At 42.1% G+C, this 24,460-nt stretch overlaps 1 long non-coding RNA gene and 1 pseudogene across 1 annotated transcript; both read right to left on the bottom strand.

Annotated features, from left to right (window-relative positions):
* Positions 1-4,321: 4,321 nt before the first annotated feature.
* LOC133973901 (adhesion G-protein coupled receptor F3-like) lies at positions 4,322-24,098 on the bottom strand (annotated as a pseudogene).
* LOC133974002 (uncharacterized) lies at positions 14,991-15,924 on the bottom strand. The gene is made up of 2 exons (XR_009924630.1): positions 15,703-15,924; positions 14,991-15,509 (listed from the first exon to the last, which is right to left on the bottom strand). It is a non-coding gene; the product is annotated as an uncharacterized LOC133974002 (long non-coding RNA).
* Positions 24,099-24,460: the final 362 nt, after the last annotated feature.

Raw genomic sequence — 24,460 nt, 5'->3', positions numbered from 1 at the left:
GTTTGGTACTTTTACTTTTGATACTTAATTAAATAAAATTATCTGTATAAAATACATATTGAATGAATTTGTCACTATGAATAACCGCTTCAATATAGACAAAGTCACTTGATCCATCGTTAATATAAAAATTTGAGCTTCTGCTCAGTGTGAACAATTCAAGTCTTGAATTCTCGCTCACCTCACATCTAGTTTTAACAATAAATATGTAAATAGAAAAGAAGTGCAGTTTCCTATCGAGATCGAATTAGCTGGCGACGTGAATGAAGAATGATTGATGAACCTTTTTTTCTAGCCTTCTTTATTCTGAGACTCCGACGCTCGCAGGAACAAGCCAACCAATGCTTCAGGAGCCGAGTGGGATGCCAGCTGCAGGTGCTACCGCGGCCCAGACGTTGGCTGGAGAACGTTCATGTCTCACAATGATCTGCACAGAAGGAGCTTCCTCAAGAACAATGACCTCATCATTACTGCTGATTTCAATGGTGAGAATATAAAATATCAGCTCTTTTATATCTACTAGTAAATAATGGCACAATTCACACAACTCAGAAATCTATTTTTTAATTAGCAATTGAAATCTTGCCATACAGTTTATATATGTTTTTTATTATTGAGCATCATTATTAACCTGTTGTTTTGATAGATTTGACCTACCTGATCAAGTAGGTCGAAAGTTGTCAATGACAATACAGATGAGAAGCCAATCGGTGACGTGGGAGTGAGAGCGCAGGATCCGAAGCAAAGAGAGGCACGTGCAGCCCACCTGTGTTTTAATGGAGTTGTGTGTCTAGAGAGTGAAGGATAAGCCTCATGCAGGTGTGTGTTTCTTTGTTTCAGGGGTTGATATTTATGAAGGTGTGACTATTTTTGAGAATTAAAAATGGACAGTTTAGCTGGTCATCACTTGCAGGTACCTAAATATAATAATAATAACTAGGGCTGGTGCTCCTGTGCCCTTTTTTGGCGAAAGTCAATATCAGTTCATATAATGGATGGATGGATTGAAAGATAGTTAATCTAGTCAACAATTAAAAGTAGCATTTTAGGGCATGTGTGTACGGTCACATATGGTTAAAACTTTCATAACGGGGCTAGCAGGCTAGCCACCATACTAACTGCGGTGGGAACAGCGCAAAAACCCGCTGATTTTAGTCCCACGGCTGTCATGACACTGTTTCTCAAACACCGTCAGGTTAACTACTTACACTTTTAGTAGTATCGGGTGTCCGTGCTGACTGTGTGTGGAAGCTGGGGGGGAGACAGCTGCCTCCGTGTAGCTTCAAGCTGTTGCAGCTATTGAATTAGCAACGCAGTTTGGAAACAAGACCGGGGTACCGCTGCGCTAAGACACGATAACATAAGAATTATGTGGATACATGGTGGACATTATGACCCGCTGGGTGTCACTTTATTTCAGCAAAAACTGTCGCGTCATCAACTGCCTTTTTCTGTTAGTTGCCATCGTTCACTGTGTGAGGAGCCGGTGGAACGTAAATAAACCAGCGTGGACTTCTTCTATATACCTCATGAGGTAGGCTTCTCTAAGCTCGACTTCCGTTGCGCCAACTACTGTTCTGGCAGTGAATTGTTTTCAGAACAAAAAGGCTCGTAGAACTATAAATCAAAAAGTGTCCGTCCGATCCGTCCGTCCATAACGGACTCGGAGAAGCATATATCGGCCTTTAAACTGTCCTACATCAGCAGAATCTTGCCTCTAGGAATTTACCCTATTAGAGTTTCACTGTAACTTATTTAAGCTGATGCCAGAATACATGCCTGGCTTCTAACTGCCTTCATCCTAATGTCTACCCTACTTCCACTGGAATAGTATTATACTGAGGGGCCCTATGAGTAAAATAATATTTTCAACCACGCCCATTCACGGCAGCTCTCCTCTTATGATCAGTGCACTTGGTAGGTGCTTGGAAAGTAATTAGTGGCTTTGTAAGCCCAAAGAATCTGTTGTAATATTTGACTAGACTAACATTTAGAATCAGTAAGTTGTTCTCAAACATACAACATCTGAAAGCATAAATCTAATGTCCACAACTGCTAAATTAAATCTGAATTATTATTTTTATAATTTATTATTAACATTCCCTTTTTCTTTTTTCTTTATGAATCTTTTGAGGGTTGTCTTATCAATATTTCTACCCCTTCCAGCTTTTCTTAAGGACTTCTTTCCTTGCATGACCTCAGCGGCTACACTCTCCATCTCTGCGAGGGGTGTTTGGCCCCAGGTTGCCTTCCTGGTGTATAGTTTGTTGGCATGATGGCTTTTCTATATATATAGGCTGGTGAGGAAGGCGGGAGCTGTTGTTGGCTCTGAACTGGACTGCCTCACAACAGTGGCAGAGAGTAGGACCCTGAGTAGGTTGCAGACTATCTTGGACAATGAGCACCACCCACTTCACAAAACTCTCATAGGACAGAGGAGCTTATTCAGTGGCAGACTCCTGTCACTGTCATTCTCACCTCGAAGGCTGAGGAGGTCCTTTCTCCCCAGGGCCATTCGGCTTCATAACGCCACAGAGAGGGAGAGTGGGGGGGGGAGATCTTCCCGGCATGAGTCAACCATATTTGTGGCACCTATTGCACTTCTGTCCGTCCTGGGAGAGGGATCCCTCACATGTGGCTCTCTCTGAGGTTTCTATGTATTTTTACCCTGTTAAAGGTTTTTGTTTCGTAGTTTTTCCTTACTCTTGCTGAGGGTTAAGGAAAGAGGGTGTCACAACCTGTTAAAGCCCTGTTAATGCCCTGTTAAAGCCCTATGAGACAAATTGTAACTTGTGAATATGGGCTATACAAGTACAATTTGAGTAATTGATTGATTGATTGATATTCCTATATATTTATATATATATTTTTTCTGCTGTTTTTATAATTTATATACAGTTTTTATTTATTTGTACTTTCCACTTCAGCAGCACAAGAACACTTTCCTACTAGACACTGACACAATCACATCATTGCAATCCATTCCTGTATCTATAAATATGCTCTCCGTATGTGATTTATGAGATTTATGTATGTATGTCAGTGATGTGTTAAGTGTACAAGCTACTAGATCTTCTGAATTTCCCACGGGATTAATAAAGTATCCATCTATCATCTATCTATCTATCTTTTCTACAATATTTATGACATTAAAAATAAAACATGTATAATGTAATATAACACTAAAATATGTTTAAGACTAAACTTAACTTGTGCTTCATTTGTCTCACTTTACCCCACAGCCACCGTTTTAGAAAAAACATCTCTTGCAATTCAGGCTAATCTTCAGCTAGCATCAATCACATGGTTTTATATGTTGGAAGTTCACCAACATGTATGATATAAGTTTTTTGACCTGATTCAATTTCTTTGGGCACAACAGATGATTAAGTTCAAAGCAAGAAAATGTACTATTTATTTTTTTTGTGAAAAAACATACTTTCCACAGTACCAGCACCAACTTCTCCTTCATGGCAAGGGGGGAATGGGAAGGGCAAACATAATGGTCAAATGACCACAAATGTGTTCTGTTGCCTAGATACAGGGTGTGTCTCACATTACCCGATGTCCCACATTACCCCCGCTCTCCCCTACTGCTGCGTTCAGAGAAATAATATAAATTTAGTGAGAAGGAATGAATGCCAGCACCGCTTTATCCAAAACTCGTTTCGTACTAGAAGTCTTTTTATGGCAGATTGGTCGCAGGGTTTCTTCAGAATCCAACTGCAATCTTCAGCTGGTTGGCTATTTCTCTATTTTAAAGGTTTCTTCTCCTCACTGCATATTTTCCAATTTGAATATTTCTTCTGTGGAAGCTTTCTCAAAGTTGAGAAGTGTCAGTTTTTCCCATTCTTTTGATTTTAGGCTGAGGAGGGGGTCTTTGTCCCGTTCTGTGTAAAGGAGCCATAGAAGAACCGACCAACATCCTTCTCATGTCTTTTTATATTCTCTTGAACTCTAAAGCTTATTTACTCATCATTATACAATGACACACTACCAATAGAAATGGCCAGTCTTGGGCCATGAACTTATATGGTATAGATCTAACAACTTCTAGCATTTTCACGTGTTGTGTCACGTTGCAAACATTGTGTCACATTTCTGTGTGGCTGCACCATCTTTGCACAGCATGTTATCTTCCATCTAGCTTCTCATTCTGCACTTCACTTCAACACAAACCCTTTACTTCTTAAACATGCATAATGCTTTCAACACAGTCGAAGAATGTTCAACTTAAAACCTTTATTCTTAAGAAAAGAAACACATACGAAAAGAGAAAAAAAGTATTTAAAAGTTATTGAAAAATATCCAACATCTACCCCAAAACTATAAAAGATTCTGATTACATTTCATCTCTAACATGATACGTTACTGTGTTAAACGCATGTTACTTTAAACATTATAGAGGTTATATAAGCAAACCAAAGTAATTCTACATGTTACTTTATGCTTGTAGCTCATATTTCAGCGGTGAGATCTCGACATGATCTAACACAGGGGTGTAAAACATACGGCCCACGGGCCGTCCAGCTCGGCCCGCCGGATGCAAGGCATGCTCTAAATTTAAAAATAAATACAATAATGTCAGACAGCCAACCATGTTGAAAAGAATGTACGATGAAGCCTTACTTGCTATTGGGTTCACAGTGAACGAAGGAGGACATGAGGAGAGACTAGTGTGGATTATAGGTCTGAAAACTCTGGCAGCTGACAGCATGAGACCCAACAAATAGAAGACACTATTTAGAAACATTACACCCCAGTCACATGCATGTGTTCTTTTTTGTTGAGCTTATCATCGTGATTATGATTGAATTTATTTTTTCTCTATTTTTGAAAAAGTACAGACTGATGGAGGAATGTAGTGATAAATGTCACCAAACGCACTTCAATTAAGTTGAATTTAAGCAAAGTTGAAATAGATTAACAGAAATAAATGTTGCATGTTTTAATATATCTGTTTCCTACCATCATTGTTGTTGAAATTATTGTTAATAATTGTTGTGAGAAATAATTAAAATTGATGTGATCAGACATTCTCTTCACATATATCAATATTATTATTAAAAGGTGATCTTTGCAACTTTGTTATTCAGGAAGTTTGTATCAAACAAGTAGCCCTACGTACTACTCAGTACCTGTGAAGTAGCTCCTAGTTTGAAAAAGGTTGGTGACCCCTGCCATAGACCATCGGTTCCCACCCTGACTACGCGATGTCATCCAGGGCGGAGGGGGCGTGGCGCCGGCGGTGAAAAAAAATATGCTATGATTTTACTGGTCTGGTCCACTTGAGATCAAAGTGGGCAGTATGTCGCCCCATAACCAAAATGAGTTTGACACCCCTGATCTAACCCATGAAATAAATCAAGTGAGCAAGTTTTTTATTTCCAAACTGTCCCATAAAACTCAATAATAAAAATCAATCAACCTACTCTTGCTAGCCTGGTGACACAGCTTAGTGCATCAGGACTAAAGCAAATACAAACTTGGGACATGCATTCATTTGAAACCTGAAGTTCTTAGAAAAATTTGTTGTATATAATTTTTTTAATGATTAAAACAGATGTGTGTGACTGCTGCTTTTCAGGTGTGCCACAACCCAGGCCACCTACAACACTGGAAAAAGATGTGAGGAAGTGAACACACACAGTGGAATTCTGGGAGCTCTGATTGGGGGTGCAGCCGGGACGGTAGTTCTGACAATAGCCATCGTCACCGTCATCAGGAGAGTTCAGTGAAACACCCTGTGGAGGACGAACTCGTCCACTGCAGTAAAATCACACTAAATGTAAACTCAATATTAGGGGGAAATATGCCAATTTATCTTGGGCCTTTCTTTGATACGTCCCCATATTTAAAATACAATTTTTTTTGAGACAGATCTAAAGGCTTTCCAAATATAGAACCCTGCATCAGCACTTCTATGTCCTGAGTGTGGTTTATTTGTATGATAAAAGTAATCAAGTGTTTTCTGCTACATTATTTCTGTTGTGAATAACCCAAGACTGGAAATAACTATTTAAATCACACCTAGTGTAACCAAAACCCTTTCTTTTCCTTGTCTTTATTCCTATGTTTTACTAGTTTTGAGATACATATAGTGGTTATGCAAATATATAATACAGGCTATGTTATTCATGTCAGATAATTTCATTCTACAGACTTTCCTTTTGAATAAAATTGTCTTAGCAATATTTTTGTATGTGTATACAACATTTAAAAACACAAGATATATCATACACCTTACTTTATAATTAAACCAGTTTTAGCGGAAACATCTATTCCTTTATATATGTTTAGGAACTATAATATACCACAAATTAAACTCTAGGTAATTTTCTCTTCATGTACTCTACATGTGAGTTGCTGTTTCTCTTGGCACCACCTGAAACACAGAAATTACATTCATTATCAAATGATGTACTGAATATTTTTGGCTTAAAAGTGGCACAAAACTGATTTATTAATATTTACACTGACAGACTCAGTTCACGAAACTTAGCAGAGCCTGATGGGTGGATTGGTTTATATGGTCATTAGAGCGCCATTTGTCACCGCATTGTGTGCGGCAAACATCACATTATTCTCATCACAACAGCATAAAACAGAAGCCAGATGGAACATACAAACTGCTGTAAAAGTAGCTGTGGAGTTGAGGGGGTTGGGAGAGCACTTTCCCCTGCCACAGTGGCACCCAGCATGGGGCTCCACGCAGCAAGAGACGCGGACCTGCAGTTGGAGTCTATGCTTAATCGGATGGCGGTGGAAATTGTTGCATCTTAAGTTGAGTTTGGTGAGGTTATGTTTGCACTGTGTTCCTGTTAATACAGATGCCGAAAAGGAGAGCTCCGTGGGATGGTCAACTCCCACACTAGCATTGTCACTTTCCTTATCTAAGTTGGGTTAGATTCACCACAAAGCCAAAAGTATAAGTTCTGACTTCAAGTCTTTGCCGCAACTAGAAAAAAACTGGGGAGAAGATAAGTGCAACTCCCAACGTGCACTGCAGCAGCTGTTGTGCCTAAGGACAATGGCAGAATTGAAGTGTTTAGACGCATCAGCATGACACACAAAGTTGAAATAATTAAAACTGGTGAACATAACAACCCTTTAGGATAGACGTATTTGGAGTCCCATATGTTTATATATAAAGTAACATAAAGAAATTAAAAGAAAATTTGGAAGTCGGAGTACTGTAGGGCTCCCTCCCAAATCCCACCTTGATTGTATGGATTACCATCAAATTTCGTCTCTATATCCCTGTACAAATAATTCCCTAAATGCACCTCGTCGGAAGATATCTGTGGAGATTTAGGCTTAAAACACGATGTAAATGACCTTGTTTCGAGTCAAATATAAATGTAATGTTTCTGATCATTAAGCAGCTGTGGAAAATAGAATAAACTCTGTGTTTTCACTGTTTTCTTCAACTGTTCTTCAACAAAGTCACTGACTGGCTGCTTCACTTGAACACACCTTGCATTCGATATATAGATATATATCGCCCTCCCCTAATTTGAATGCTTTTGTGATTCCTTAAACTTTCAACTGTACAGTGCTTCATGATCAAATACCTAGAAACTACAGACAGAAAAAATGTTGCTACTCAATGCCAACCCAACAAACTAAGATTATCTACATTGTAAAAAATTATACCCACGGACAGCATAGTATTTGCGATGTTATGTTTACATCTCTGAAGATTGAGTGCATGCATCAACACATAAGGAGACAATTAATGACAACATAAGACTGACCATTGCCTTCATCTATCTTTTGTGTTTGAGGCTGAGGTTGAATTCTTCGTGGTGTCATATTTTCCTTTATCCTGAAAGTAGAAGCAGACAGAGAAATTATGCACATGTCTGTCATGTTGTGGTGTAATTATGAAAAGACGTCTTGGCAAACCTACCATTCGCTTTAACAGTTCTTGACGCACCTGTTAATAATCTGTCATCTCTCATCGTCATCCGCTTATCCGGTGTCGGGTCGCGGGGGGAGCAGCTCAAGCAGGGGGCCCCAGACTTCCCTTTCCCGGGCCACATTGACCAGCTCTGACGGGGGGATCCCGAGGCGTTCCCAGGCCAGTGTTGAGATATAATCTCTCCACCTAGTCCTGGGTCTTCCCCGAGGTCTCCTCCCCACTGGACGTGCCTGGAAAACCTCCCAAGGGAGGCGCCCAGTGGGCATCCTTACCAGATGCCCGAACCACCTCAGCTGACTCCTTTCTAAGTAAAGGAGCAGCGGCTCTAATCCGAGTTCCTCACGGATGACTGAGCTTCTCACCCTATCCCTAAGGGAGACGCCAGCCACCCTTCTGAGAAAACTCATCTCGGCCACTTGTGCCCGCGATCTCGTCCTTTCGGTCATCACCCAGCCCTCATGACCATAGGTGAGGATAGGAACGAAGATCGACCGGTAGATCGCAATACCGCCCCCGCTGCTCCGATTCTCCGGCCAATCTCACGCTCCATAGTACCCTCACTCGCGAACAAGACCCCGAGGTACTTGAACTCCTTCACTTGGGCTAAGGACTCATTTCCTACCTGGAGTAAGCAATCCATCGGTTTCCTGCTAAGAGTCATGGCCTCAGATTTAGCAGTGCTGATCCTCATCCCAGCCGCTTCACACTCGGCCGCCAGCCGATCCAGTGAGTGCTGAAGGTCACAAGCCGATGATCCAATGAGGACCACATTATCCGCAAAAAGCAGTGACTAGATCCTCAGAACACCGAACTGCAACCCCTCCCCACCACGACTACGCCTCGATATCCTGTCCATGTATATCACAAACAGGATTGGTGACAAGGCGCAGCCCTGGCGGAGACCAGCACCCACTGAGAACGAAACTGACTGGCTGCCGAGGACCCGAACACAGCTCTCGCTTTGGGAGTACAGAGATTGGATGGCCCTGAGGAGAGACCCCCTTACCCCATACTCCCGCAGCACCTCCCACAGTTTCTCCCGGGTGACCCGGTCATACGCCTTCTCCAGATCCACAAAACACAAGTGGACCGGATGGGCATACTCCCAGGCCCCCTCCAGGATCCTTGCGAGAGTCAAGAACTGGTCCGTAGTTCCACGTCCGGGGCGAAAACCGCATTGTTCCTCTTCAATCTGAGGTTCGACGATTGGCCGAACCCTCCTTTCCAGCACCTTGGAGTAGACTTTACCAGGGAGGCTGAGAAGTGTGATACCCCGGTAATTGGTACACACTCTCTGGTCCCCCTTTTTGAACAGGGGAACCACCACCCCGGTTTGCCACTCCTTTGGCACTGTACCCGACTCCCATGCGATGTGTAATAGGCGTGTCAACCATGACAGCCCCTCAACACCCAGAGCCTTTAGCATTTCTGGCTGGATCTCATCAATCCCTGGGGCTTTGCCACTGCGGAGATGTTTGACTACCTCAGTGACCTCCACCAGGGAAATTGACGACGAAACACCATCAACCTCGAGCTCTGCCTCCAACATAGAGGGCGTGTTATTCGGATTCAGGAGTTCCTCAAAGTGTTCCTTCCAACGTCCGACGACCTCCTCAGTTGAGGTCAACAGAGTCCCATCCTTACTGTACACAGCTTGGATGGTTCCCCGTTTCCCCCTCCTGAGGTGCCTGATAGTCTTCCAGAAACACTTTGGTGTCGACCGAAAGTCCTTCTCCATGGCCTCTCCGAACTCTCCCACACCCGCTGCTTAGCCTCCGACACGGCAGCAGCTGCAGCCCTTCGGGCCTGTCGGTACCCTGCAACCGAGTCCGGAGTCCTCCAGGATATCATATCCCGGAAGGCCTCCTTTTTCAATCGGACGGCTTCCCTGACCACTGGTGTCCACCACGGTGTCTGAGGGTTACCGCCCCTTGAGGAGCCTAAGACCCTGAGGCCACAGCTAGCCACCGCAGCTTCAGCAATGGAGGCTTTGAACATCGCCCACTCTGGCTCAATGCCCCCAACCTCCACAGGAATGCCAGAAAAACTCCGCCGGAGGTGTGAGTTGAAGATACCTAGGACGGGGGCCTCCTCCAGACGTTCCCAGTTCACCAGCACTACTCGTTTGGGCTTACCAGGTCTATCCGGAAATTTCCCCCATTCCCTGATCCAACTCACAACCAGATGGTGGTCGGTTGACAGTTCCGCCCCTCTCAGATGACACAATCACAAAATCGATCATTGATCTTCGGCCTAGGGTACTCTGGTACCAGGTACAGTTATGAGCACCCTTATGTTCGAACATGGTGTTTGTTATGGATAATCCATGACTAGCACAGAAGTCCAATAACAAATGACCGCTCGGGTTTAGATCAGGGAGGCCGTTCCTCCCCACCACGCCTCTCCAGGTGTCTCCATCGTTGCCCACGTGGGCGTTGAAGTCACCCAGCAGAACTACGGAGTCCCCTACTGGAGCCCCATACAGGACTCCATTCAGGGTCTCCAAGAAGGCAGAGTACTCTGAGCTGCTGTTTGGTGCATACGCACAAACAACAGTCAGAGTTTTCCCCCCTACAACCCTTAGGCGCAGGGAGGCGACCCTCTCGTCTACCCGGGTAAACTCCAACACCGCAGCGCTCAGCCGGGGATTTATGAGTATCCCCACACCCGCCCGGCGCCTCACGCCCTCGGCAACTCCGGAGAAGAATAGAGTCCAACCCTTATCCAGGAGTACGGTACCAGAGCTGAGACTGTGCGTGGAGGTAAGCCCCACCAGATCTAACTGATAGCGCTCCACCTCCCTCACAAGCTCCGGTTCCTTTCCCCACAGCGAGGTGACGTTCCACGTCCCCAGAGCCAGCTTCTGCCGCCCGGGTCTGGTCCGTCAAGACCCCTGACCTTCGCTGCCACCCATGTGGCTGCGCACCCGACCCCAACGGGTCTTCCCACAGGTGGTGGGCCCATGGGATGCCTGTTAATAATAAAACAAATAAAAAATCGTTTTAATAACTGGAAGGATTATTGAGTTCTATAATGCATTTTGTGTCTGTCCCACAGGCAGTGTTGTAGTTTTTGCATATTATAATAACACAATGAACATATTGAAACAGGTGGAGCAGGAACAGCAAAAGTTAAATGACAACAATACCTTTGGCTCTGCAAAAACCCCTGTTAACATCACGAATAGGCCCTGTAGGAGAAGAAATATGTCAAAGTTACTGCACTTTTCACATTTCATTATAAGTAATGCATTTCTTCTCAAAGGGCAAGACAAATTACAGCAGGAAGTTGTTTGACGTTTGTAAATGTGCCTTATGCAATGGTGGAACAAATTATTATACAAAAAACTACTGATAAACATTTGAAAATGGCATTTGAAAATCATAACAATCGCTTTTAAGTTCATTCCAAACTCGCATTGGCGTACACATGAACTGTGCACTGGTGTAAACAGGAAGTAGATTACCCTGCAGCTGTCAGTTTTAGAAAACAAGGAGTAGCAATGGTAAAAAGTAGGAGCAGTGATTTCTTGGCTTGGACCTTCATCAAGGTGACCCTGTTTCTGACACTAAAGGTTAGCAATGTTTGTCATTCGTCATCCACGTTGTATTCACCAATCAAGGTCATGGCTGATTGTTTTATTTTGGGAGAGCAACGTTTCCCTAAGTTTCTGTTTTCTGGGCTCAAAAACTCTGGTGTAGTGTGGACATCAGGTTGTAAAACTAAAACACAGTAGTGTGAATGTAGCCTCAGCATATCTCTCCGTTATATTTGTATGTTAACTAAACAGCACCTTCATAGAGTCTTTATGTTACATTACATTACATTACATGTCATTTAGCTGACGCTTTTATCCAAAGCGACTTACATTTTTAGAACACTCATCATTTTTTTATGAGGGGCCATCTAGGGGTTCAGTATCTTGCCAAGGACACTTAGGCATGCAGATGGGATAGAGTGGGATTCGAACCGGCAACCTTCTTGTTGCAGAGCACCCGCTCTATCCCCTAGGCCACACTCTCCCCATGTTAACAGTAAGCTATTCAAACTTTGAGCAGTCAGCTTTTGTGTGTGTTTGCAGAGAGGTACAATACCAACAAAGGATGCAGTGATCAAATATCTCCTGTCTTTTCTTACCTGCATTGTAACCACAGTGCATCTCAAACTCCTATTAAGTTTGCCAGAAATTCTTTTTTTTTTTATTTTATATTTAGTCTTAAATAAAAATTGCCTCAAGCTGAAATTAGGGGCATTATAAAGGCATCTGGAAACTTCACTTCTTTCTAATGCTAAAACTCCTAATCCATTTTCTGACCCGACTCACTCAAATTAGACTATTAGACTCTATACAACTCCATCTGGAGCCACACAAGTCAATCCCTGGTTACTTTGTTTGGTGTGTATGCTCTGTTCAAAATACCTGGAAGGTATTGAGGATGGTGAAACTGTACAGAAGAAAAGGATATGCCTCGTGGTCCTTATTGAATATTTGCAGAAGGAAGCCAATACCCCATGTTACTCCGAAAACTGGTGTGAGAAAGATCACCACTTTAATGATGCTCTTAAATGTCTCCTTCTCATCCGACTTGCTGCCATCAGGGGCGGAGGACTTCAACAGAGTAAAAATGACGACCGCCATGGAAAAAAGATTTGTGAAAATAACAGTTCCCACAGGGAGGAGGAAAGCAAACAACGAGCCATCCAAGGTTCCATCAAAAACTAGCCAGCATTTGTCCTTTTCATAGTATTCCTTCTCGTTGTATCTGCAATAGACATAGCTGATTCCCACAATGAGAACTGGGCAACCATAGCCTACGATACTGGATAGGAACATGAAGACTCTTTTCCTTAGCGGGTTGAAGACAAAGATGAGCCGGTGGATGAGCATGACGCTCATGCACAGCATCCAGCTGAACATGGCCAAATAAAATAGGTGTTTGCATAAGGTCAAAATTAGGCACCATTGATCACTGAGGTTCTCAGGTGACATAGATGCCAAAAAACTGCAGTCAGCGAGCAAGAGGAACACGGCGATGTTCACCAGTGCTGTGTGACGGAAATATGAGAGATCGGTCTTGACCACAACTGACCACACAAGAGCCTCAAAACACTGCCAGGCCAACATAGGTAATGGTAACTAGGTCGAGGTTAGGTGTATTGGACTTGGACATGAGGACAGCGAATGAAGTCAGGTGGTTGCACTTGCAGAGTGTGTGATTATCATGATTACTATCACGTCCAACTCTGCAACCTGTGTCTGACCAGTCCTTTTTATTGGTGTCCCAGAAGACACAGTGTCGTTTTTGTGTGTCTCTCAGCTTCTTGATGGGGAAGTCCATTGTAATCTCGGTAGAAAAACTGCCGTTCTTTGTGACTATTAGTAAAAGGTTATGCGGAGCTGTTGATGTTGGTTTAAAACTGTTATTTAATTTATCCATCAGATTTCTCACACCAACAGTTTTGATCTGACCGCCACTCTCGGTGAGTTTAACAGTCAGATCAAACACAGAGATATTACAGTCCCCTTTTGAGACTTTGAGGTCCAAGTTTGGTTTTGAGATTTTCAAAGTGTTTTTCACTTGGATGTTCTTCACCAGATTCTCCACACCGTAAAGGTATTGTGATGACATGTCATATTTTATAGATGAGTCAACCCCGGTCCAGTTGTTGGCCAATAAATTGCTAGATGCTTCAAGAAAATCCTGAAAAAGATTCATTAAAGAAAATCAGTGAACAGGCAAGTTTCAAACAGACGATAAATACATACACATTATGTACAGTTTTGGAAGACTGTGAGATTGTGAGCCATTTCAAACACAGTCTTTGAGCATAAAATTACATATTTAATAAAAAAAAGATCTGGCAGACATTTTTTACAAGGCTCTCATCACATTTTGTGGACTTGTCATGGAGATGGTCCACATATATTGGACACCAACACACTTATTAGAGTGGAAATTTGGTCATGTAATAACACATGGTTGTGTAAATGGGCGGGGCTTAACCTCTGTCTCTGTTCAAAGATGGTTTTTGACATATGATTGGTTCGAGTCGAACATGAATGCCGGGGACACTTAGATGACACCACACTAGCAGTATGGAGGCATGTTATGTTTTTTCTGTTGTTTTATTACGTCTAAAGAAGCAGGCACAATTGACTTAAATCGCATTGGATTAGGCTGAAATGCTCTTTACCCCTTAGAGATTAAATTCTCTCAAACATTTAACTCGACCCTCAAACAGAATATTGGTGAGTAGTTACGTTTTGAATTTTTAATTTTCCGTGAACTATCCCTCTAAGACATTATACTGCGTTTAAGAGATTTTTGACAACTTATTACAACTTAAGTGTCTAATTTAAGATATTGTTCGTGTTAATCGTTCCCAAAGTGGTCTCTTGCCTTTCCAAAGAAGCAGTCAGTAATGTTTCATGAAATGGTTTAAATAATGTTGACCTCGGCCATCAATGGTGCAAAGTAAAACTAAAAACACTGTTTTTCTCAGCCTTCACATGAACACAGGCATCTGTAGCATCTTTGAAATATTTACAATTGAACTTGAATGCTTGAACCCCATATGACCACTTGTTATTCAACCATTCATCCATCTATAATGCTTATCCTTTGAGGCTTGTGAGGGGCACTGGAGCCAATTCCAGCTGGGTGAGAGGTTGGGCACATCCTGGACAAGTCACCATTCCATCACAGGGCCAGAATACAGAGAGAGAGAGAGATCCCCCTGATTGATATTTGAGACCCCCTGAAAGCCTCAACAGCCAAATTCTAGGAGGGTCTCTGTACCAACATTTTTTGTTACTTCTAGTTGTCATAAAAATTTATTTTAAAAATTACGTTTAGTATTTTGTGTTTCTGCTACTTTCATTTTGTATCGGCGGCATCTAATATCATTGAGGTAGGTTTTTTTTCTCTCCAGTCGCCAAAGTGCTTCCTCATTGTGGAAACTGTTGGGTTTCTCTGTAATTATTAAGGTCTCAACTTTCTATGTTAAGTGCCTTTTGTCACAAACTGGCTCAACATATGTGACAAGGAGGGGAGACGAGTCAGGATTGAAAGTGCTAAATGAAAAGGTTTTATTATAACTTGAACAATTATATGTACAAAAAGCATGAGGTGTGGAGAGTAGTGGCATCAGTGGTGAATGTAGTGTATGGATGAGTGAGATGTGTGTGCTGGTGTTGAGTGTACAAGGAAGACGCCAAAAAGAACCAAGAACCAAGAACCTGTAGCGGCGTGGAGGCTAGGAGAGAGAGAGAGACAATGAGACCAGGCTGGCTTATATCACCTTGGGTAGAGGCCTAGCCAGGTGTGAGCACCTTGCCCTAACGACCCTCCCTTTCTGCCAACTCCTGAAGGAAGTAATCAGCTGCATGATGCTAGCAGAAAGGGAGGGGTCGTCACACCCCCCTCCATAAGAACGAGGTTCCACCTCGTGTTATACATCAAATAAGTGTCAATATGTTCCAATCTGTCATGGTTCATACGTTACCAATAACTGACAGTCAGTACTGCACTCCCCCCAGGCTGCATCCTCCAGCACATCCCTCCATCCTCACCAACCCAGCAGCCTTGGTACCAAAGGAGCATTTTAAGGGAATGAAGAGCCGAGAGATGAGCAGAGGAGAACATGGAAATGAGAGACAGCATGAACAAATAGACTAAGGGTCCACAGGTGCCCGAGACAGGGCATCTGCCATTACATTGTCAGTCCCCTTAATGTGTCGGATGTCTAGGTTATATGGCTGCAGGAACAGCGCCCACCTCATTAGCCTCTGATTAGGATTTTGCAGTGACTTCAAGAAGGTGAGGGGGTTATGGTCAGTGAAGACAGTCAGCGGAGATAACCCTGAGCCGACATAGACATCAAAATGCTGCAGAGCCCAAACAAGTGCCAAAGCCTCCTTCTCAATCACTGAATAGTTGTATTGATGCTTGTTAAATTTTCTTGAGAAGAAGCTCACAGGACACTCTACACCCTCCGCATTCTCCTTTAACTTTATATCTGAAATGTCAACTTCATAGTGCTCTGCTATCCTAAGAAGTTGATCTTTAGTGCACTGGTCCAGCAAAGCCTGTGAAGGATCCTGGATGAAACTCTCCACAAGGGAAGCCATCCTCAAAAACAATCAGCCTAACAAGTTACAAACCTTGACTGAGACACGCAGAAAACCCAAACCTGAGGTAACAGGTGAACAGGAGCCTCCCCCCTTTACTGATATTAACTACAACCATTAAAACTAGCTAACTAACTTATCCTAGTCTTCGTGCAGTTAATGGTGGGGGGTACTTATGCACGCGAAACCAGTGGTGAGAAGAAGGCCACCAGAGGACTGGCAACCCTCTCCCAACCCTAGAGGTGCTCCCGAGCTAATAGCTCTACCCACCTTCGCCGCCACCTAAAGTGATCACCACGAGTCCCCTAAAGGAACCCGCTACCAAACCTAACAGGGGGTAGAAACTCCTGCTCCAACAGATACCAACATACCCCACATAGGGCTAAACGCAAAGCCCCAGTCAAATCCAATCACCTTCACCACAAACAGAAATGGACCAAATACCTCTCCTTAATTTCCTACAAGAAATAACCAGCACTGACAACAACCTGACATTTCCCCTCCCAGAACAGTTGATGACTAACCAACGCACAGTCAGCTATGTCCAACAACAAGTAGTGTACACTCCAACAAAGCAAACCAAAAACCATTGTCTGCAAGAGGAGGAAGCACACACCAACCTAAACCGGGCCAATTTACCAGTACAGACCAAATTTAAGCTATTTTAATCCTAATACTGTATCCCGGACGAGCCCCCACTTGTCACAAACTGGCTCAACATATGTGACAAGGAGGGGAGACGAGTCAGGATTGAAAGTGCTAAATGAAAAGGTTTTATTATAACTTGAACAATTATATGTACAAAAAGCATGAGGTGTGGAGAGTAGTGGCATCAGTGGTGAATGTAGTGTATGGATGAGTGAGATGTGTGTGCTGGTGTTGAGTGTACAAGGAAGACGCCAAAAAGAACCAAGAACCAAGAACCTGTAGCGGCGTGGAGCCTAGGAGAGAGAGAGAGACAATGAGACCAGGCTGGCTTATATCACCTTGGGTAGAGGCCTAGCCAGGTGTGAGCACCTTGCCCTAACGACCCTCCCTTTCTGCCAACTCCTGAAGGAAGTAATCAGCTGCATGATGCTAGCAGAAAGGGAGGGGTCGTCACACTTTAGACAATGTTTATTATGATTTACCACAATACATATAAAATGGAATTGAGTTGAATGGATCTATAATTAAATAAATGTGATCGTCCAGAGCAAGAGAGACGAGCACACACACAAACACACACACACAAACAAACAGCAGACAGGAGAGAAGTTCTTCCCGCAGTTTATGACACAAGGTGTTTTAAATTCATTGTGGCAGAAGTGAGTGAGCGCTTAGAAAAGAGCGGAGGAGAGGAGTCTCTTTTTGACTAGCGAAGCCTCCTGGACTGTAAAGGCCATAACCAGAATTTTTCGCTACACAAACCTTCAAATTCATATGGAGAGTGTCAAAATAATCAAAATATAACAATCACTATTGACTTTATTATTTATCGCTTAATTCATTTATTTATCTTCCTGTCTAGTGCCCCTGAGCAAGGCACCTTACTCCCCCAACATCTGCTCCCCGAGCGCCGTACATGGTCGCTCACTGCTCTGTGTGTCCTGCACACAGATGGGTTAAATGCAGAGGTTAAATTAACCTACCATTGCATGAGTGTATTGTGCATGTCTGTGCATGTGTTTGGTATAAATAAACATATCTTAATCCTAATCCATGTATGTTATTTATTTAAATTTTTTGGGGTGGGGGGTAATCCGGGGAGGTGCATTAAATATGCATAACACTGGAGCGCTGTGTACTGGGTATTTCACACACTGAAGACAACCACACCTATTGACAATTAAGAGTCTCCAAACCTAACCAGAATGCCTGGAGAAAACACATGCAGGGTTGGCCTCAGCCATGCTGGGATTGGAACCGGGAACCTTCTTTCACCACTGTGCCACCCCCATTTGTTAACACATGAATTTTGAAATGAGGTTTAAAACAATTATCCCCATGACAACTGAGTCACTCTGTCTGCTGAGGAAGGCAAAATGATGTGAGTGAACGTTTTGGAAAAAACATCAACCCCAGTTCTTTGTGTTGGGAATGTTATGCAGCTCAATACTATACATGAACTACAAGAGTAGTAATGGCCACCAGGGACTTACATCAAAGACTTCTTCCTTCAAGGTGATGTTTTCTGATCCAGAGGCCATTATATTTATTATGCTGATAGAAGCACTGATTCCAGCATAGTCGTTACTGGATTTAGATGAAGTGGTGTTCTTAAGTGAACCAAAGATCCACATGGCTGCTTCCTGTGTAGCCCCTATGCCCATCTTGAAGACCTAGAAACAAAAAACTCAATATCTCAAAGTCAAAGTCTACAAAAGAACACAAACAACTAATAATACTCCATTATTTCTGCGAGTGGTTTTTTGTAATACATTTTTTTTAGCTAGACGTTGAGATTGGTGGCTGATGGAAGAATCTGCTTTTTCGTCTAGCTTTAATATATTCATAGCCTTCCATGTAAAGATGCAAAACAAGGTGCTACCAATACACTCAAAATACAGGAATGTATATACATGTATATAAAGGAGGTGACCTGATAAACTGATCAGGGAACTGATAGGTCCTCTTGTGTGTATTCTGAGCAGTGATTGGTGCTTGGCATGTGTAATTTCATTAGACCATGATAGAGAATGACTTTGGACATTTTATTCAGGGCCGTTTATGCACAAAAGTTACAATAACTGCTAAAAATAAATATCAATAAGGTTCAAATATTACCATAAACATAATTAATTTTGACAAAATGTCAGGATCTTACTTTTCTGAGTCCAGGGAGTGCAACACAAGCTATAATGCAACACTTACCTCTGCTGCAGTTAGAACTTTCTTCAACTCTTTGCTGATGCAGGTGGAGAACTCTGTCTGCCACTCGCCATCTTTACCACAAGTACGAGACTTGTAACCAGTCTTGCCGTTTTCACACTGATTAATCACTGTAGCTCCATTTGGGGTTTTGGGCCAAATCCCATCACCAGTGCAACATTTTCCTAACTCTAGAAAAAATGCAGCACACCATTAGATGGTTGAAGAAAAGAAATATAAAACACTTACACATAATAATTTAACCTTATAAATAAATTACACAAAGACAGTTAGAAATTCGATCAGGTGAAATCCAATAAAGGTTTAATAATCGTACCTCTAATTACTAGGATATCCACGCTTTCATTTTCCGTCTGTCCTTTTTGGTTTTTAAAACTGACTTCCCATTTTGTTGCATTACTTTCCTCGCATGAGAACTCAGACCTGACAGAATAGACCCGGATATTTCCAGGAGCTACAACGAAAGACAGATGCTAGTTTCAGGGCTCCATTTTTGGTTCTACATTTTGCATGCAATTTAAATCTGTGTTAATATCATCATGTATTCTGGACCTGCAGCTCACAGAAGGAAATATATTGTAGGTTTGTCTTACCTGGTTCGGGTCCTCTAATTGGCTCCATTCCAGGGAATTGCCACGAAACGTTGTAGCTCTCCGTGCTATTTTGGATGGTGGCAGTAACAGTCACAGGCACAGGGTCTTCTAAGTTAATGCTGTTTGAACAGTCTGCTACAAGTGGATCGATTTTCATGGTGGTCTCCTCAGGCAGGAGTGACACTTTCAGCTCTGCCTTGGCTGTGTGTGTGACTGACCCAAAAGTGAATCGACACTCATATGTACCTGTGGAAAAAATGGCGGTAAATTACCTTCTACAGCTGAAAATAGAATGAATTAGACTTTTGGTCTAAAAGATGACTTGGAATCACTTTTTGCACAAGTACGTGCCAGCACTTCAGTTTTTCACTGATGAAACGTCATAATGTACAAATGTATTTGTGACGGGCACACAAACGCAGAAACCCCCAATTCAGACATGATTGAAATAAAAATCTGCAGTGTTAACTAGGGATGAGCGAGTACAGCATTATTTGTATCTGTATCTGTATCTGTATCTGTTAACCATATGAATTATCTGTATCCGTATCCGTACTCGGAGTGGGCGGGGCCTAACCCGGAAGTTGGTGTGATTTAACCCGGGAGTGTGTGTGTGTGTGTGTGAGTGTGTGTTTGAGTGAGTAAGAGAGAGACATAGAGAGAGAGGGGGAGTGTGTGTGTGTGTGTGTAGCTTAATTTGTAATATTTTTTATACCACTACTACCTAGAATGTGTCAGACACTCAGTGCGTGAAGTAAAATGATACTGGTTAGAGACAACTGACGGTTTAAAAAAAAACAAAAAAAACTCCAACGACTGGCAGAGAGAGTTAGAGAGAGAGAGAGAGAGAGAGAGAGTGAGAGAGCGTAGCCAGACGCTAAAGCAGTGATTCTCAAATGGGGGTACGCGTACCCCTGGGGGTACTTGAAGGTACTCCAGGGGGTACTTGAGATTTTTTTTAAATATATTTAAAATTAGCATCCATTCAAAAATCCTTGAAAAATTGTTATTTAACAAATATTCAATAAAATATAAGTGTAAGTTCATGAACTCAATTTTATATTCAGTAGGCTTTTCAATTTAATTATCCTAAAAAAACAGAGTGTCCCCCATACCGATGGTTTGACCCAACCTGGCACACGCCACCTGTCATCACCTGTCATCACCTGCCTTGAAAACTTCAACAATGGAGTAGAGTTGAAGTGAAGCAGCAATGCTGCTGAAACACGGAGGGACAAGTACCAAAGATGGCGAAACCAGAGCAGAGAGCCTTCCCTAAACAACACCGTGAGAGCTAGTGCCTCTTCGGAGGGGCGCTAAAATGGAAAAGTTTTCCGTTGTGAAGTTAATGATTCATAACAATAAGTCCGCGTCTCTACCGGTACCCTTTCAAAATAAAAGCATGTAATACAAAAGCTGAAATGAAATTGTATGACCCCTAAAGCGAGCAAATATGTCACAATAAAATAACAGAAAGACACTTCAATAATATTAACAATAACATAGATTGGGTTATTTACACTTTATGTTTTTTCTGTGGGGAGAGATTAGCCAGCAGTGGCATTAAGCCACCACATCTTCAGCGGTATCTCCAGACAAAACATGAAAGTCATGTTGATAAGCCACCTGAGTTTTTTAAGAGGAAACTTTCTGAATTCAGGTCATCTCAAAACACGATGCGAAAAGCCTCCTCAAAGCAAACGGAAACAAGCTACCTGTCAGTAATCTTTTCAATCCTTAAAGAAGATATTTTAAGATGATGAATATTAAAAAAATATGTTTTGAGCTAATCTTTTATTTAAAACTAAGTTAATGATTTATTTTTTGGGAAGAAGTGTTTAGCTATAATTAAGTTCATGAGTTCAGTTTGAGAAAATATCTTTATTATGATCCCAAAAGAGGTCACTTTAAGTTGATCATTATTTTGAGGTGCACAAATCTTTATTTATATTGAGATAATAATAAAAGTCTTTAGTTATTTTATATCTTTTTATTTCGTAATAGTTCAAGAGAGACCACTACAAATGAGCAATGTTATGGACATTGATGGAGTTTTAAGTTTGAATGTGTCTAGTTACAAGGCTTAATAAATCACATTACATCTTTCTTTCAACCAAAAATGCTTTGCGCTGGTTAGGGGGTACTCTGCAGAATTTTTTCTTCGAAGGGGGTACTTCACTGAAAAAAGGTTGAGAACCACTGCGCTAAAGAGTAGTCAGACACTTAATGCGTGAAGTAAAAAAAAAAAACTGTTTAAAAAAAATAAAATAAAAAATCTCCGACAGGCAGAGACGCAACGCGAGTCGCTTTTTACCAGCATCACATCTGAATGAACCCACGTTTAACAGAACTCTACTGGTTAATAAGTAAGTACAAACTGAAATAAAAACAAACTTCAAGCTGAAGAAACCCTAAACGTTAACCGAAAAGACCCGCGAACCTGAGTGACTGAGAGACAGAGAGCTGTTCTGTGAGTGAGTGAGCAGAGCGGTGTGTGAAGGGGAGGAGCGCTGTGACGCTGTGTGAGGATTTTCATTCAGTCCGAGCACAGATAATGACTCGTATTACTCGTATAATACTCGTGCTCGGCAAAAGTGCTTTATCCGTACCGGATACTCGTTTCAGCCGAGTATCCAGCTCATCTCTAGTGTTAACCCTAACTCTAACTCCAGAGACATCTTAAGGCTACTCAGTTATCTATATAAAATTAGTAAAGGGTGTAAAATACTGGATCTTTTACACAAAGTTTCAACCAGATGGTTGGCAGTTTGATCCCAACTAGAAGTGCCCTTGGGCAAAATACTGAACATAATGCCTCCGACAGATGTCTGGCAGTGTGGGATTGATGTATGATAGAAGGCCTGCACATAATTAGGGTGGATGGCAAAACCGTACTGTGAAGCACTTTGAGTGCAAGAGTAGAAATGCACTATATACTTTAAATAAAGACCATTAACCATAGACAGAAGGAGGGTCACTTGTTTAATTATCATATAAATAGTTTGTCAACACACACAGGACCAAGTAGTCCTTTGATAACAATCATACAGGATTCTAATCACAACACATAGTACAATGATGTGTAGCAGTAAATAATAATGGCAAACGACAAAGGGATGTTACAAATTAAGGTAAAGCATTAAAGGTGATTTGATTTCCTGAAAACTAGTTTTGAAAAGTCATCAGATTACGAGTGTACTGTGCAGTCTCCCAGCAAGAGTGTGGGATTACAGGTTGGTTTTAGACAACACGTTTGTTGCACAAATCTGGGATTCATCAACATGTTCTGACTTGTTCGTGCTCTGGGAACAAATGTAGAACTTCCTCAGACCATGCATACCTGCTCTCTTCTTGACAAACGGATGTCCTTATAAGGAGAAATAGAGGCGTGGCGGTATACAAATTGCAGAGATTGGATACACGCCTGCAGATTTAGTGTAGCTGAATAATGAAAAATGCAGTAGGAGAAAAATATCTTGACTGATCCAAGAGCAGGAGACATTAATGTTTTGCTCAATCGCATTTATTCAAATGAAAAAAGGAAGTAAGGTTTTCACTTAACGTAAAAATTAATCTATCAATCAATCAGATTTTATTTGAAAAGCCCAAAGTCATGAATCACAACTTGCCTCATAAGGCTTGACAAGGTGTGATATCCTCTGCCATTAACCCACACATAGCAAAGAAAAATTGACCCACATCAAACATTGTCTGCTGGTCCACATAGTGCAAGGAATGATGGCACTGTGGTGTTGAACTCCTTTTTGCAGGATCTGGGCCACAAGTAGGCCATCGCAATACCACACATCAACCAAAGGTGCCATAGGTGGCCTGCATTTGTTTTGTGGTATTATGGCCATAATAAAAATTTACCATACGGTTCACTTTAGGCTCACATCTAGATTAGACCCTAGCCTACAGCCAAAAAGGCCAATAAAGGCCCACATTTGTTTTTGGATAGTCCGCCCACAATTATTTTATCCCGGCCACAATAAGGCCAGAAATGCTGCCTGAAGTAGCCCACATCCATATTCCATCTGGGCCTCAACCAGATATAGGAAAAATTACCAAAATACCTTTCAAACAGAGGGGGGGAAATGCAGAACACTCAGGGAGAACCGCTTATGTGTCCATTTGAGCACTGGGCACTCTCTGTGGACTAAATATGTATCAGGGAAGCTTTCCAGACATATTGCTTGTCTTTTTCTCAATAAAGTACAATGCCATTGTTCACACAGACATTGCACCAATCACATTACAATACCCACATTGTCACTAAGAACGTAACATTCACATTCACTGGAAAACACTCATGTCAGGCATTTTATCGCTGTAGAAGAAAATGTTTGTACTTGCCTGACCCGGCGCTGGTCACTTCCTTGAGTTTAACTGCAATACAGGAACTTGTTTTCGAATCGCAGTCTTTTAGAGTCACCACACTACCATCCGTGAGCTCCAAAAGCTTGTGTTCCCTGATCAACTTCCAGCCAGTGCTGTTTGCTTCCTCCTCAAATGTGCATTCCAGTGTTGGGCTGCACTTGTAGCACAAGCTATCCTCTGGAGCTGTGATGTCGACCATTCCTAGTTGAAGAAGGCAACATGGATACAAAGCAATACAGTGGGTGTCAGACATGCACTCCAGAGAACATATGCATAATGGGCTCCAGACTTTCTTCAGAGTTTCCCTTTCACACATGACCAACGGAGCAGGAGATTCTCTGCTCAGAAGTGTTCAAAGCAATGCTCAGGTCAGGGGTGGTGCAGCAGACAGAATCAGGAGATAATGTATAAATAACGTTGGCTATCATCACCAAAAGCTCTTCCTCTGTATCTTCTACTTGTATGACACCACTATTTCAAACTGACATAATTGTATCCTTTGTTTTTCTTAATATTTGCGTCAGTCTCATCAACTCGCTCACAGGGAATCCTGAGGAGGAT

The sequence above is a fragment of the Platichthys flesus genome, chromosome 18 (genome assembly GCF_949316205.1).
Source record: "Platichthys flesus chromosome 18, fPlaFle2.1, whole genome shotgun sequence".
NCBI classification, from domain to species: Eukaryota; Metazoa; Chordata; class Actinopteri; order Pleuronectiformes; family Pleuronectidae; genus Platichthys; species Platichthys flesus.
The sequence above is the reverse complement of the archived record's forward strand: the minus strand, read 5'-3'. Positions and strand labels throughout refer to the sequence as shown.